The sequence below is a fragment of the Varanus komodoensis genome, unplaced genomic scaffold, assembly GCF_004798865.1.
Source record: "Varanus komodoensis strain SLA01 unplaced genomic scaffold, ASM479886v1 scaffold108, whole genome shotgun sequence".
Lineage (NCBI taxonomy): Eukaryota > Metazoa > Chordata > Lepidosauria > Squamata > Varanidae > Varanus > Varanus komodoensis.
Window position 1 is genome coordinate 1,070,178 of NW_025335307.1, and position 14,739 is coordinate 1,084,916.

General features: G+C 51.9%; 1 protein-coding gene across 2 annotated transcripts in view; it reads left to right on the plus strand.

Annotated features, from left to right (window-relative positions):
* The window catches only part of LOC123018033 (oocyte zinc finger protein XlCOF6-like), a 31,919-nt gene that overhangs the window by 17,049 nt on the left and 131 nt on the right, over positions 1 to 14,739 (plus strand). The gene's annotated exons all lie outside the window — the stretch shown is intronic.

Genomic DNA, 14,739 nt, shown 5'->3' on the forward strand with positions numbered 1-14,739 from the left:
TTACTCATTAGTATTTCAGTTAGTTTCTTCATTTTTTCTTTCTCTCTTGTTCCTAAAAAAAAAAAAAATTACCAAAAATATTATCTACTCCGTCTATACTATCTTCTTCTTTTCTACTTCTTCAGTGGTGCAACGGGCGGCGTTCTGCAAGTGAGGAAAGCGTGGCTCTAAAATGCCCGCTGCGGCCCTGCACGACCTGTGCCTCCTTTGCCTGGGGGAAGGGCACAGGACAGATAAATGCGGCTACTGTTTGGTCTTCTCCAAACAGGCGAGGAAGGATCGGAAGAACCGCCTCCGCAAACTCCTGTGGGACCAGGCTCTCCTCCAATCGGACCGGCTGGTGGCTAAGCCTCCCGCAACTGTGGCTCCACCCAAAGGCCGTTTGACTTAGGTCGATCCGCCGCAACACCCAGCCTCTTCCTCCACTGCTCCGCCCTCGCGCCCTTCCGACAAAGGTGCTCCTAGCATGGGCGATCAGCCTGTTTCCCTACCAAGGAAACAAAAGGAAAAGAGGAAGCACAGCGACCCGGAAAAGTTGCCTGTGCACAAGAAGGCCAGAAAGGGTAAAACCGGAAAGCCGATTAAAAAACCGAAGAACCCCGAGCATTCTAAGCATTGGCACTCGGGTTCAGCGGCCTCCTCGATCCCGACTCCGGTCGTGGTACCAACCCCCTCGGTCCCGGCCATCCAGGAGGCTATGAGGGTCACTCCGCCAGGCTCCCCGTGCCGGATGGGATCCGAACTCCTCCAGGATCCACAACACAGCTCGATTTCGGATGACGAAATAAGAGATTCGCCACCGAGGACTCGGTCTCCAACACCTCTGTCGCCTGTTCATCTGGATACCGACACTGGCATGTCTCCTTTGAGAAGCCGCAAGATTCGTTCTTCGGATGCCCGATCCGATGACTGGTACCAGTCCTGGTACTCCTCTGTTCCGAGACAGGAAGAATACCAATCTGTCAGCTACTGCCCAGTACCCAGAGGCCAATCTTCTCCGCCAGCTCCTCAGGATCGTTTTCACTCCACACCGAGAGAGGCCCCGAGGGCACCATCTAGAGAGAGCGGCAGATCAGAGTCGCCAGGAGATTCCTCCTCCAGCGTCCCACCTCCCTATTGGATGGACTCAGATGAGTCAGAGGTAGACTCGACTTCACCAGATGCTGCGGTTACTTCGCAAGGCTCCAGATCGCCTGAAGAGCCGCACATCTCTTTTGCTGAACTGATGTCCAGGCTGGTAAGGTCACTTGAGATTGAAGCCCACCACCAACCAGGACCCAGTACCGACCGCTTTTACAATGTGGTCAGGGGCAAACAATCCAGGTCCTGTTGGTTGGCGGATTGGGTTTTGGAGAGGGTGGATTTGACCTGGTCCTGAATGGTGCAACACTCCCTCTTAGGAACAAGATCCACAGCTTAGGAGTACTCCTCGACCCGGAGCTTTCTTTGGAAGCTCAGGTGACAGCGGTGGCGAGGAGCGCCTTCCTTCAGCTTCGGCTGATTAATCAGCTACGCCCCTACCTGGAGTACGACTGCCTGGCGATGGTGACACACACGCTGGTGACTTCCCGCCTAGACTTCTGTAACGCGCTTTACGTGGGGCTTCCCCTGAAGACGGTCCGAACACTTCAATTGGTGCAAAATAGAGCTGCCAGGTTGCTGACGGGGACGGGGCGTTATGCTCACATGACTCCAGTCCTCCATCAGCTTCACTGGCTTCCCATTGAAGCCCGGGCCCAATTCAAGGTGTTGATTATGACCTACAAAGCCCTAAACGGCTTGGGTCCTGGCTACCTGAACGAGCGCTTACGTCCGTATATGCCCGACCGCCCTTTGAGATCTGCGGGAGAGTCCCTTCTCCGGGAACCCTCCATGAAAGAAATTAGGAGAGTAAGTACTCGGAGGAGCGCTTTCTCTGTGGTGGCACCCCACCTATGGAATTCACTCCTCAAAGAGTTCCACCTGGCACCGTCGTTACTGGTTTTTCAGCGACAGGTAAAGACCTTTTTATTTAAACATCATTTTAATTTTTAAAATATATGATCTGGCCAGGGCAACTTCTTCCTTCTCTTTTCTCCTCCTATATTATTTATTTACTTATTTTATACTGTTATTTTTAATTTTATATTATTATGTTTGAAACTCAGTGTATTTTTTGTATTTTTGTATTTAATGGTAATTTATTATGTTCTATTGTATTTCAATGTATTTTATTGTGTTGTAAGCCGCCCCGAAGCTTCGGCAAGGGGCGGCATAGAAATGTTATAATAATAAAATAATAATAATAATACGACAGGCGATGACCCAACCATGGGACCTCCTGGCTCATCCACAACCAACTTCACGAAGATATGAAGCCATGTACCGGGTTCGGGAGGGGGATATTCCGTTCCTCCTCTGCCACCCCAAGCAGAACTTGGTTGTGGTGGAGTCTTCTCAGGGCCGGGAGGCCTCATGATAAGGAGGGAAGGAAAGTCGACTCCCTCGCACACCGGGTCTATGCGGCCTCTGGGCTCAGCTTACGAATCTCAAATTACGAGGCGACTTTGGTGCGGTATCAATACTTTCTCATGCAGTGCCTAGATAACATCATTGCCGCCTTCCCAGACAATCAAGGCTAGTTGGCGAGGGTTTTCGTAAAAGATGCTATGCAAGTGGCAGTGCAGCAGCTCTCTACAGCCAGGCACCATGTGGATACGGACTTGAGGTCTCTCGTTGGTGCCATTTCTCTCCGCGGGCACGCCTGGTTGCATAATTGCAACTTTCCAGAAGACCGACAGCAAATTAAAGAAAATCCACAAATCGAGGATGACGGCCCGTAGTATGGAACTATAGTCCCAGCCTCAACGTAAGTGGTCATGGACCCGTCCGCAATACCGCCAACAATACCAGCCTCAACAGCAACCACATCAATGCCAACAACGTCGTAGGCAGCAACCGTCCCAGAGCTTCCAGCAAAGCCGCAGTCACTTTGATGGGGATAAACACCAGTGCTGATGGAGCGGGCAAACCCTTCCTCTCCTCCCAACCTCACCCTTCCCCCTCTCATTCGGGGACCGGCTGAAAAGTTGGCTTCCCATTTGGGAGTCCATTACATCTGATCGTTGGGTGTTATCCATCATTCAGCATGGATATCAAATAGAATTCGATGTCATTCCTCCATCAATTCCCATCCGGTTTACTCCAAGCTCACTGGTGTTGCTGGAAGAGGTTCGCCAACTCCTTTCCAAGGGAGCCATTCATTGCTTATCTCTAACAGAAGGACTCCACGGATTCTATTTCAGATATTTTACGGTCCCGAAACGGGACGGGGGTCTCTGACCAATATTGAACCTAAGAGATATTAACAAATTCATAACCCCAAAGAAATTTCGGATGACCACTCTTCAAAATATCTTACCGCTGCTGAGGAGGGAGGATTGGTTCACCTCACTGGACCTGAGGGACGCCTATTTTCATATTTCGATCTATCCATGTCATAGGCGTTTCCTCCGTTTTGCTGTTGCGTCTGAAATCTACGAATTCACGGTGCTTCCATTTGGACTGGCCACTGCCCCAAGGGTTTTTACGAAGTGTATGGCCCCTGTCTGCGCGCACCTACGACTTCGCAGGGTCCAGATATACCCCTACCTTGATGACTGGTTGTTGGTTTCTCAAACCGGAGAAGCACTGTGTTCCGCTATAAACGTTACCTGCTCCCTGCTACGGGATCTCGAACTTTGTATTAACCGCGAGAAATCCTGTGCAGGTGATCCATTTCATCAGAGCTCATCTGGATTCTATGGTAGCGAAGGCATTCCACCCCCGGGACAGACAATGCACCCTCGCTCGACACATCCATCGAATTCGAAGAGACAAAATTGTTCCTGCACGCTCTGTCCAAAGGCTGCTAGGGCATATGGCTGCATCCATTGCAGTCATTCCGTATGCCAGGCTTCGGCTTCGGCCCCTCCAACTTTTCTTCAACAAGGTTTATCGGCCGCAAAGGGATTTGCCCACAAGGCTGATTCGACTTCTGTCCTCAGTTCTTCAATCTCTCATATGGTGGACAGTGCCAGACAACCTGAATATCGGGGTCCCTTTCCAACCGCGACGCCTGATGGCGACTCCCGGTACCGATGCATTGCTGCTCGGCTGGGGAGCACTATGCTCAGGCCTATGCACTCAGGGTGTTTGGAATCAACAAGAGTCCAGGAATCATATCAACTTCCTGGAACTTCTAGCAGTTTACAAGGCTCTTCAGTCCTTCAAGGACGTTCTTCGCCATCGAGTCATTCAGATAACCTCGGACAACATCGCTACAGTCTTTTATCTGAACAAGCAAGGAGGAACGAAGTCGCCAACATTAGCATGGCTAGCGATACAAATCTGGGAGTGGTGCATCCAGAGAGACATCTCCCCGATTGCGGTGCACCTTGCCGGTACGGACAATGTGGAAGCTGATTTCCTAAGCAGACACATGTCCACATCCCACGAATGGGAACTGGATTGCTGGACATGCGACCACCTTTTCCAGCACTGGGGTCTTCCAGACATAGACCTATTCACTACCCGGAGGAACTGGGTTTCCGAGGTTTTTTGTTCGAGAGTTGGAATCAGACAGGGGTCATCCGGAGATGCCTTTATGATCCCGTGGAACAATGTTCACTTTTACACTTTTGCCCTGATCCCCCTCATTATGAGAGTGATTTCGAAGATAATCCACAACGCAGCCACAGGAATATTGATAACTCCATGGTGGCCATGCCAAGCATGGTTTTCGACACTCCTTCACATCTCTCAAGAAGAATACCTTCACCTTCCATCCATTCCGTCTCTCATTACCAGGAGAGAAGGCACAATTCGCCACCCAGATCTGACATCACTTAGGTTGACGGCCTGGCAAATTCGATAGCGGTCCGTTTCGACATGGTATCGACGTCGTCCACTGTCTCTATGAATCCTGCCCCCGAATCTGACATTCTACACCATGCTTTGCACCCGCCTGCCTTCTCCACGTCTTCGGTTCCAATGGCCATTTCCTCGGCTCTGACAGTTCTTCACCCGGACATCTAACACATTCTCGATTCTGCGCTGAGGCCGTCCACCCGGAAATCATATGCGGGTAAGAGGTGTAGATTCTCTATCTTTGCTGAATCACGATTGTTTCTCCTGCATTCGGCATCCATAGATCATATTCTCCAGTTCCTGTTTGAACTCCACCAGTCTGGACCAAAGCCATCCTCCATAAAAGTGTACACGGCGGCTATTTCCTATTACTGGGGTACTATCCAAGGTTTCTCCATTTTCTCTCAACCGCTAATAAACAGATTCCTTAAGGGGCTACATAGCCTTCATCCGGCAGTCAGACCGCTTATGCCCACTTGGAGTCATTCAGTGGTGTTACAAGCACTAACAAGGCCTCCTTTCAAACCTTTGGCAACAATTGATCTCCGTCTTGTCTCTTGGAAAACTGCATTTCTTGTAGCAGTTACATCAGCCCAGAGAGTTAGTGAGCTCTGTGCCCTTAGGGTGGACCCTCCATATTTGAACTTTCACAAGAAGGTAGTTCCACGAATGGATGAAGCCTTTCCTCCCAAAGTGGCTACCTCCTTCCACATGGACCAGGAAATTGTTTTACCTGCCTTCTTTCCATCTCTGTTGAATCCGATTGAGAGGTCATTACACACCCTTGATGTACGGCGCTGCCTTGCCTTCTATAGATCAAGGACTGAGTCTATTCGGCACTCCAACAAGCTCTTTGTGAAATATTCTCAATACAATCAGGGTTCTCCAGTCACCCCTCAGAGACTTTCTAAGTGTATAGTACAAACCATTATTCTCTCTTATCATTTAGCTAAGTTGGACATACCTACGCTCCTGAAGGGGCATTCTATTGGACCTGTGGCTGCTTCTTCTGCCTTCGCATCTGGAGCTCCGACTGACGCTGTCTGCAGAGCAGCTACATGGGCCACCCCATGCACATTCGCGAAGAAAAGCAGGTTGCTTACCTGTAACTGATGCTCTTCGAGTGGCCATCTGTGCAGTCACACAACCCACCTGCCGGCCCCGCTCGGTGTCACTGGGTGGTGGGTTTTTTTCGGTGCCATGTTATTCCTGTCCTCGGTACCTATGCAGTATTTTTTGAACTTGGCGATACCGACATAGTTCTTTTTCATTAGTGCAATTTTTTCCGTCCGGTCTATCAAGGACTGGGAAATGGCGGACACTCCGCCCCATATATACTGCTAGAGGGGAGGGGAGCAGAGTTTTTCCTGCCAAAACCGTTAGCCATCAATCTTCCGGCCACAGGCACTGCGCAGGCACAGCACCCACATGTGTGACTGCACAGATGGCCATTTGAAGAACATCAGTTACAGGTAAGCAACCTACTTTTCTGGACGGCGCGGTCTCTCGAACTGCACCCAAAGCGCGGAGTGCCTCCGCCTCTGCCAAGTGAGCCCCGAAGTCAGGGCTGCAGTAGTGTCTGTGCGCCCACTACCAAAAATGGGATCCAGGGGGTCCTAGAATGGGGCCCAGGGGGGAAAGGGGCCCAAAAAGGGGGTGGGGGACCAATTAGGAAGTGTGTCTGGTGATGGGGGGGTGGGGGTCATGATGCTCAGAGCCACAGAAGAACGACCAACCCATCAAGGCCGTGCTGCAAGTGCCAGATGAGAGTATCTCTATTCGGGCTGAAGAGATGAAAGCTTGTAGAAATTACTTCTATATATGTAATTCACTCGCTTATTGCATTTCTACCCAGCTCTCCAGCCAGTTAGCTCCCAGAAGGGCTGCTTTGGAAATGTGACCCAGTTCAGAAGGTCCAAGTTGGCTACCAGCTGTCTGGTCTCATCCAAACACTCCCCACCAACCAAATTAGGGTGAAACGTGGTGGGGGGAGGCGTGTCAAGAAAGAGAAGTGAAGCTCGCATGGCAGAGAAATCACAAACACAGAAGAAACGGGAAGCCACCTTTCATCTCCCAGGTTTCTCTCTGGGCTGGTTCCAGAGTCGTGTGGCTTGGAATGTCTCCCACTAAGACCAAGGACTCCGACTCCATCCCTGGATGCCCTTCGTCTGCTTTAGGAATTGGGGGAACAGGCACCATTGGGCTACAAACTTCTTTTGGAATCCGGGGCTGATGTGAGTCCAGTCAGGGGAAACCCGTGCAGAGAAATTATTCTGCCTATAATCATCTGTAAACAAGATGGAACGATCTAAGCCAGCAAGTTCTGGGGACCTGAACAATTTTAATATCAGAACTAATTAAAGTAATTTAACGTTAATACCCTTGATATCAGTATATCTGATGAGACTCTTGTATCCAAGAGTTATCCTTGATGGTTTTCCCAGATTGGTTGTGTTCCTGCAGTATCGCATTAACACCTTCTTGAATTGCAGAATCGCAATCCGCGCCTGCCCTGCGACCCCCATCCTGCCCCACCACCCAGAGCCCACCAGGAGCTCCTGAGGGGAAGGAGCTCCCTGCTCCAGCCCCAAGCAGGACTCGCTCCCCCGCACCGTGACCCAGAATATCCTGGCACTCAAGTCCTCTACGGGGAGCGCTCCAGAGGGAGAAGACCATGTTACGCAAGCCGGGGAGACTGGATCAGACTGCGGCGCTCTCCCCACTGTGACGCCAAGCGGAAGGTGGGGACCCACCCATGTCCTTCTGCTCCCACCCACATCTTTCCATGCTCGACATCCTTCGACCCCAATTCCGCACACCCCTTCCCTCCCCCTCTTCCTAGGCCCATCTCGCTGCCGGGAGACCACGAAAATCCGGATCCCGGATCCTGCACGTCTGGATGCACTGCATTCCCCTGGTTTTGCACGGGGAGGCCTCCCAAAAGCGCAAGGTAGATCGGGGCGGATCGTCCGCATGAACCGAACCAGAAAACCAGGGGTGCCAAAGGGGGATCCAGAGAAATATTCGGGGAGTCTCTGAGGGGGAAGCGACCCACCGAGGCTGGGAGCCCAAGCGCGCCCCGATGCCAGTCCGAAGAGGATGGGAAAGGCCAGCCCGCACGGCCCCCAGCCTGGGCGGTGGGAGACCGCCTCCCCGGCTCCCCGCCCTAGACCCTCAGGAACATTTGCCTGGCCAGGAAGGAGGCGTCCTGGCTGGCGAGACTCCTCTCCTCTGGTAGCTCCTTCCTCGTGGATGCGTCTAGCCCCACCCCCAAATATGTACGGATCGGGGACGCCACGAGGTGTGTGTCAGGCTCTTAATGAATGGCGCAGCGAGGGCCAGCGACTCCGGACGCGGCCCACGAATATTCGCCGGCAGGGAGCGCTGGGGGGGAGAGCCACCGCGGACGGAGGGGAAGGCTCTGGAGGGGGGCGAGTTGGGTGGCGGCGCCGGGAACTGGAGGCTGGGGAAGCACTAAGCGGGAACGGGCCAGCGCTCCCCGCGCGCAGGGAGAGCGGAAGAGACGACAGCTGATCTGGGCATGGATAGGCGCTGGGGAAATTGGGTACGGGGGAGACGAGGGGGACGGTGGGGAGAAGCGGAGCTGCAGGGGATTGCAGATGCCGTGCTGCTGGCCTTGCTTAAGAAGGGAAGGGTGCAGAGGATGGTTCCCTGGGGGTTAGAGCGCCACACTTATTTTCAGGGACCCTCAAGCTGGCAGAGACTCGGTTTTCAATTTGCGAGGAAGTACACTCTTGGTTCGTGGGAAAGATCAACCGTTTCAACCCTTGCTGCTTTATGGATCAATGCCCCAGTACCGGCAGTCACGAACGGTAATATATTACCAGGCAGAGGCAAACTCAAGTACAAGTTTTCAGAGCATGTACAGAGCATTTTGTGATCTTCTAGTCACGGGCACTGGCTCAAAGCAATTGATGGCAGGATGCAGACATGACAAGGAAAGTCTGAGGCCAGAATATACAGAACAAAGAATGGAAAGCAACCGGACGTACAAGTGACAAGACGACAATATTTCCAACTGCAGTGCATTGACATTTCCAGTGTCCTGGACTGTTTGAACATGGAAATGGAGAAAGCATTCATGAAATCAGAATCTCAGCGGATGCATCCCGCCAGTGGGAAGGCTTTGAACCCGAGGAAGCAACTCGCGTCCTTCTGACCGGCTCCAGGCAGAAAGCGCCCTGGGCCAGCTAACCAGGGATTCCTTGGCGAACTCTGGATTCCGGCAGAGATTATGCAGCAGCTTTGTAGCAGCCTACCATCTTGAGTCCCAATCTAGGTTCCTCTGGATGCCCCGCTTGGTACCATGTGGACAGAAACGACGCCCCCTCTCCCCCCGTGATATTACGGCGCACTAGCTGGAGGCGGATGCGCTACGAGATTCCAATCGAGTCCGAGAGACCACCCCGTGCGCGGCCAGGTGAAAAGCGACGCATCCAGCTGCGACTCCGGGATCCGGCTTTCCGATCCTCGCCAGGGAAGCAGTTCCAGTGGGCGGGCAGCAGGGGGGGTCGCTTCGTTTCCGCTCCAGCCCAGGAGTGTCTAGTGAGGAGCGCTGCGCTGCCCGGAGAGGCGGCGGAGGGGCGGGAGAGGCCTCAGAGAATCACCTGGGTCCCAGAAACAGGAAGGTGAGCGAGAAGGAAGGGGCGGGCGGGGGACAGGACGGCAAGCGTGGAGGGGGGGGCGGGGGGAGAGCGGAGAGCCCCCCTCTCCCGGAGTTGCGGCGGCAGAGCGCCCGCCCGATCCCGGCTCCCTGCACGAGGAGTCGCTGGGCATGCATTGCGCGATGCTTCGCTCCCGGGAGCGCTCTGGCCAGGGCTCGAGTCCCGGGATGCTCTTCCGCAGCAGCTGGGTGTGGGGGGGGGGCGCTGAGCGGGAGGAGGGGGGCCGCTTCTGCCCCTCTTTAGCTCCTTGCCGGTTCCAGTGCCGCGGGGCGTGATGGCGGCGCCCCACATGCGCGCGGGTGGGACCGGTGCGCTACGTCGGGCCGAGCCGGGAGAGGCCGGGCTGGCCGTTCCTCGCCTGGCACGGCGGCGGGTGCCGAGTTCGAGTCCCACTCTCCCCAGTCGGCCGGGAAACTCCCTGGATTGTGGGTCTTGCATACCGCCACCACCTACCCCCCCCCCGCTAAGTTATTATGGAGAAGAAACGGAAGGGGCGTGTGTGCCCCCCTGAAGCCCGGCCGGCGGGGAAACAGAACAACGGGCGGGGCCAGGAAGTGGCCTGGTTCCCACCTTTCTCCTCACCACCCCACCCGCAGTGGGACCCCGATCTGGGTCCGAGCTTCCTAGGGCCACAGTGCAAGGAGGCCCAGTGCATCCCGGTCACACAATGGGGATCAGCTCAGGGTTCCGGGGTTTGTGGGTTGGAAGGGAGAGGAGGGGGAGGGACAAATGGAACGCCCCCCCCCCCGTTGCAGTGGTGTTGGGGATCTGGGAAGACCCGGGAGGAAGGCTGAGAGACCGCCATTTCACTCGGCCTCAATCCAGCAAGGCGGAGGCATCCGCACTCCATCCCCTTCTGCAGAGGGGCGACACCACCCCCTCCCTGCACATCTCTCCGGAGTTTGGAGGAACGGTCCCTCACATGTGCATTGCACCGGCACCCATGGGAGCTGCCCAGGGACGCTGCCAGCCTCGTCCCACCTGCCTCTGGCTTCGCTTGGCTCACCCCAGGGCTTGCTCTCACCTTTGGGTTTATAAAAGATGGCCACCCGTGGTGGGTCTCCCAGGAGGGAGAAAGGTCGATGAGCTGGGCATGGGCCTTCCCATGGGTGCCGATCCCAGTGGTGGCAGGACGCTGGTCTTTCTCTCTTGCCTTCCCCTATACTTTACTCTGAGGAGAACGCAATTGGCGTTACTTCTGCTTCATTTCAGGACATGGTGCACCGCCTGGCGAAATCTCCATAAATCCAGGCTGAAATCCCAGCTACACTCAGACAACTGAAAAGGATTCTCTACTCCCCTCATGCAGTGGGAAAGGGTTGGCACTCCAGGGGCTGAAGCAGAGGCAGCTGGATTCTGAGGATTTTGGAGTGGGATCGGCTGCCCCCTCCTGGCAACATTTCTGCCTTGCCTTTGTTCTTATGCAGGTGGTTTGCAGGAGAGGGAGATCCTTGAGCATCCTTCGGCATTGTCAGCATCAAGAGGGAGCATCAAGTGCAGAGAGAGAATTTAAAAGCCTGCAGGAAAAAGAGGAAGTGTGACACAGAGCAGGTAAAGAAAAAGGGAAAAGGAACAGCAGGCCGGGGAATGGGTTCATTGTGCGCTAAAAGTGGACAAGTCTTAGGTATCCCTTGAGTAGATTAATAATCTAACCAGAGGAATGTTGATCAGGAAATCAGTTGTTGTTGTTGTTGTTGTTAGTCACAAAGTGATATCTGACCCATCACGACCCCAAGGACAACATTCCTCCAGGCCTTCCTCTTCTCCACCATCCCCCGGAGTCCACCCAAGCTCACACCCACTGCCCCAGTGACTCCATCCAGCCACCTCATCCTCTGCCATCCCCTTCTTCTTTTGCCATCTGTTGTTCCCAGCATTAGGCTCTTCTCCAGGGAGTCCCTCCTTCTCATTAGGTGGCCAAAGTATTTGAGTTTCATCTTCAGGATCTGGCCTTCTAAAGAGCAGTCAGGGTTGATCTCCTCTAGGACCGACTGGTTTGATCGCCTTGCAGTCCAAGGGACTCGCAAGACTCTTCTCCGGCACCACAAATGAAAGGTGCTCAGTGCTCAGCCTTCCTTATGGTCCAGCTTTCACAGCCATACATTGCAACTGGAAAAACCATAGCCTTCAGTGTAAGCACTTTTGTCGGCAGGATGATGTCTTTGCTTTTTAGTATTCTATCAATATTTGCCATAGCTTTCCTTCCCAGGAGTAAGCGTCTTTTAATTTATTGGCTGCAGTACACGTCTGCGATAATCTTGGAGGCCAGGAAAATAAAATCTGTCACTCCCTCTATTTCTTCCCAATCTATTTCCCAGGAAGTAGGAGAACTGGATGACATGATCTTTGTTTTCTTAATGTTGAGTTTCAAGCCAAGTTTTGCGCTCTCATCCTTCACCCAAATCAAGAGGCTCTTTAGTTCCTCTTCACTTTCTGCCATTTGAGTCATATCATCTGCATATCTGAGGTTGTTGATACTTGTCCCAGCAATCTTAATTCCAGCTGGTGATTCATCCAGCCCTGTCTCTCTCATGATGTGCTCCGCATATAAGTTAAATAGGCAGGGCAACAGCCTTGCTGAATTCCTTTCCTAATTTTGAACCCATCCGTGGATCTGTGTCCAGTTCTCACTGTTGCTTCTTGACCCGCACATAGGTTTCTCAAGAGACAAATAAGATGGTCTGGTGCTCCCATCCCTTTAAGAACTTGCCACAATTTGCTGTGATCCACACAATCAAAGGTTTTAGCATAGTCAAGGAAGTAAAAGTAGACATTTTTCTGGAACTCCCTAGCTTTCCCCATGATCCAGAGTATGATGAAAATTTGATCTCTAGTTCCTCTGCCTCTTTGAAATCCTGTCTGTACTTCTGGTAGTTTTTGGTCCACATACTGCTGGAGCCTAGCTTGTAGGATTTCGAGCATAGCTTTGCTAGCATGTGAAATGAGTGCAATGGTGCAGTAGTTTGAGCATTCTTTGGCATTGCCCTTCTTTGGGATTGGAATGTAAACTGACCTTTTCCAATCTTGTGGCCAGTGTTGAGTTTTCCAAATTTGTGGCATATTGAGTGGAGCACTTTTACTGCATCATCTTTCTGGATTTTGAATAGCTCAGCTGGAAAACTGTCTCCTCCACTAGCTTTGTTGCTGCTCAGACTTCCTTAGGCCCATTTGACTTCACATTCCAGGATGTTTGGCTCGAGGTCAGTGACCACCCCATCATGTTTATCAGGGACGTTAAGCTCCTCTTTGTATAGTTCCTCTGTGTAATCTTGCCACCTCTTCTTAATCTCATCTGCCTCTTTTAGTTCCCTGCCATTTTGGTCCTTTATCATGCCCATCTTTGCATGAAACATTCCCTTCATATCTCCAATTTTCTTGAAGAGATCTCTGGTCCACCCTTTTCTATTGTTTTCTTCTATTTCTTTGCACTGTTCATTTAAGAAGGCATTCTTGTCTCTTCTAACTATTCACTGGAATTCTGCATTCAGTTTGGTGTATCTTTCCTTTTCTCCCTTTCCTTTCACTTCCCTTCTTTCCTCAGCTATTTGTAAAGCTTCAGACAGCCATTTTGCTTTCTTGTATTTTTTTTCTTTGGGATGGTTTAAGTTGCTACCTCTTGTACAATGTTGCGAACCTCCGTCCATAGTTCTTCAGGCACTCTGTCTATCAGATCTAATTCCTTAGATCTATTTGTCACCTCTACTGTATATTCACCACGGATATAATTTAAAGAATACCTGAGTGGCCTAGTGCTTTTCCCTACTTTCTTCAACTTAAGCCTAAATTTTGCAACCAGAAGCTCATGATCTGAGCCACAGTCAGTTCCTGGTCTAGTTTTTACTGACTGGATAGAGCTTCCCCATCTCTGGCTGCAGAGCACATAGCCAATCTGATTTCTGTGTTGACCGTCTGGTGATGTCCATGTGTAGAGTTGTCTCTTGGGTTGTTGGAAAAGAGTGTTTGCTATGACCATCGTATTCTCTTGACAAAATTCTACCAGCCTGTGCCCTGCTTCATTTTGTACACCAAGGCCAAACTTGCCAGTTATTCTGGTTACCTTTTGGCTTCCTCCTTTTGCATTCCAATCCCCCACGATGAGAAGGGAATCATTTTGGGTCTTAATTCTGGAAGGTGTTGCAGGCCTTCACAGAACCGGTCAGCTTCAGCCTCTTCCGCACCAGTGGTTGGGGCACAGACTTGGACTACTGTGATGTTGAATGGTTTGTCTTGAATTTGAACTGAGATCTTTCTTTCATTGTGGAGATTGTATCCCAAGAAATCAGTAGGTATTAGAAAGCACTGGGGGAGAAAACCCATCAAAACGATACCAGTGGAATGAGGTTTTTGGCACGTGGAAGTCTTTCTCCAAGTGGAGGCCGAAGATGACAAAAATACCTGGAATGAGAGAGTATCTCCAGCTTCAGCCATCATCATTTGTACCATGATAGAACTCCCACTGGGGAGAAGCCATTGGAATCCTGGGATAGCTTACGTTTATTCCACTGTGCAAAGTAGAGACAGGTGAGGGAGGCCCGAACTGCATCTGACCAGGTGGTATCTCTGCCTCCAAGCTGGGGGATCAAACACAGTGAGACCAAATAAATGCCTTGACCTGCTTCTGCTCCCTTTAGAGGCAACTCATCTCCAGGAATCGGGGGAAGGTTATGTGTCCTTCTGCACTGGAGCTGAAGGGGGCCATAGGCCTTGCATGGATGGCACTTCTTTGCAGCGCTGGCAGCTGAAGGATAGATGTTTCCTCCCCTTTTCTGGCCAGCCACCTCTCCCCTCCCTCACAGCTTCCACTGCACCCCAGAGCATTCCTCGGGACAACCCCTTAAGTGGGTCACCAGGCTCCCGATCCAGCTTGTGATCTGGATGGGGCACAAGTCAGCCAGAGAGTGGTTGCATGAGAGGGATGGAACCTGCTCCCTCTGAGGTCGGGTGCTCTGAATGCTCTCTGTGCAAGTCACAGCCCTGGAAATTAGTTTTGCTTCTCACTGCCAAACTCCTTGGGGGAACTGAGCTCAGTTATATGTCAGTGAATGTGTTGGGGTATGACTTATGTGTCAATGTAGTCCTTGAGAAAGCTGTTTTTCCCTAGGACATTGAAAGAGGAAAAGGGATTATATTGGAGATGTTGAGAGGAAAATGCTGACTGTGCCTTGAG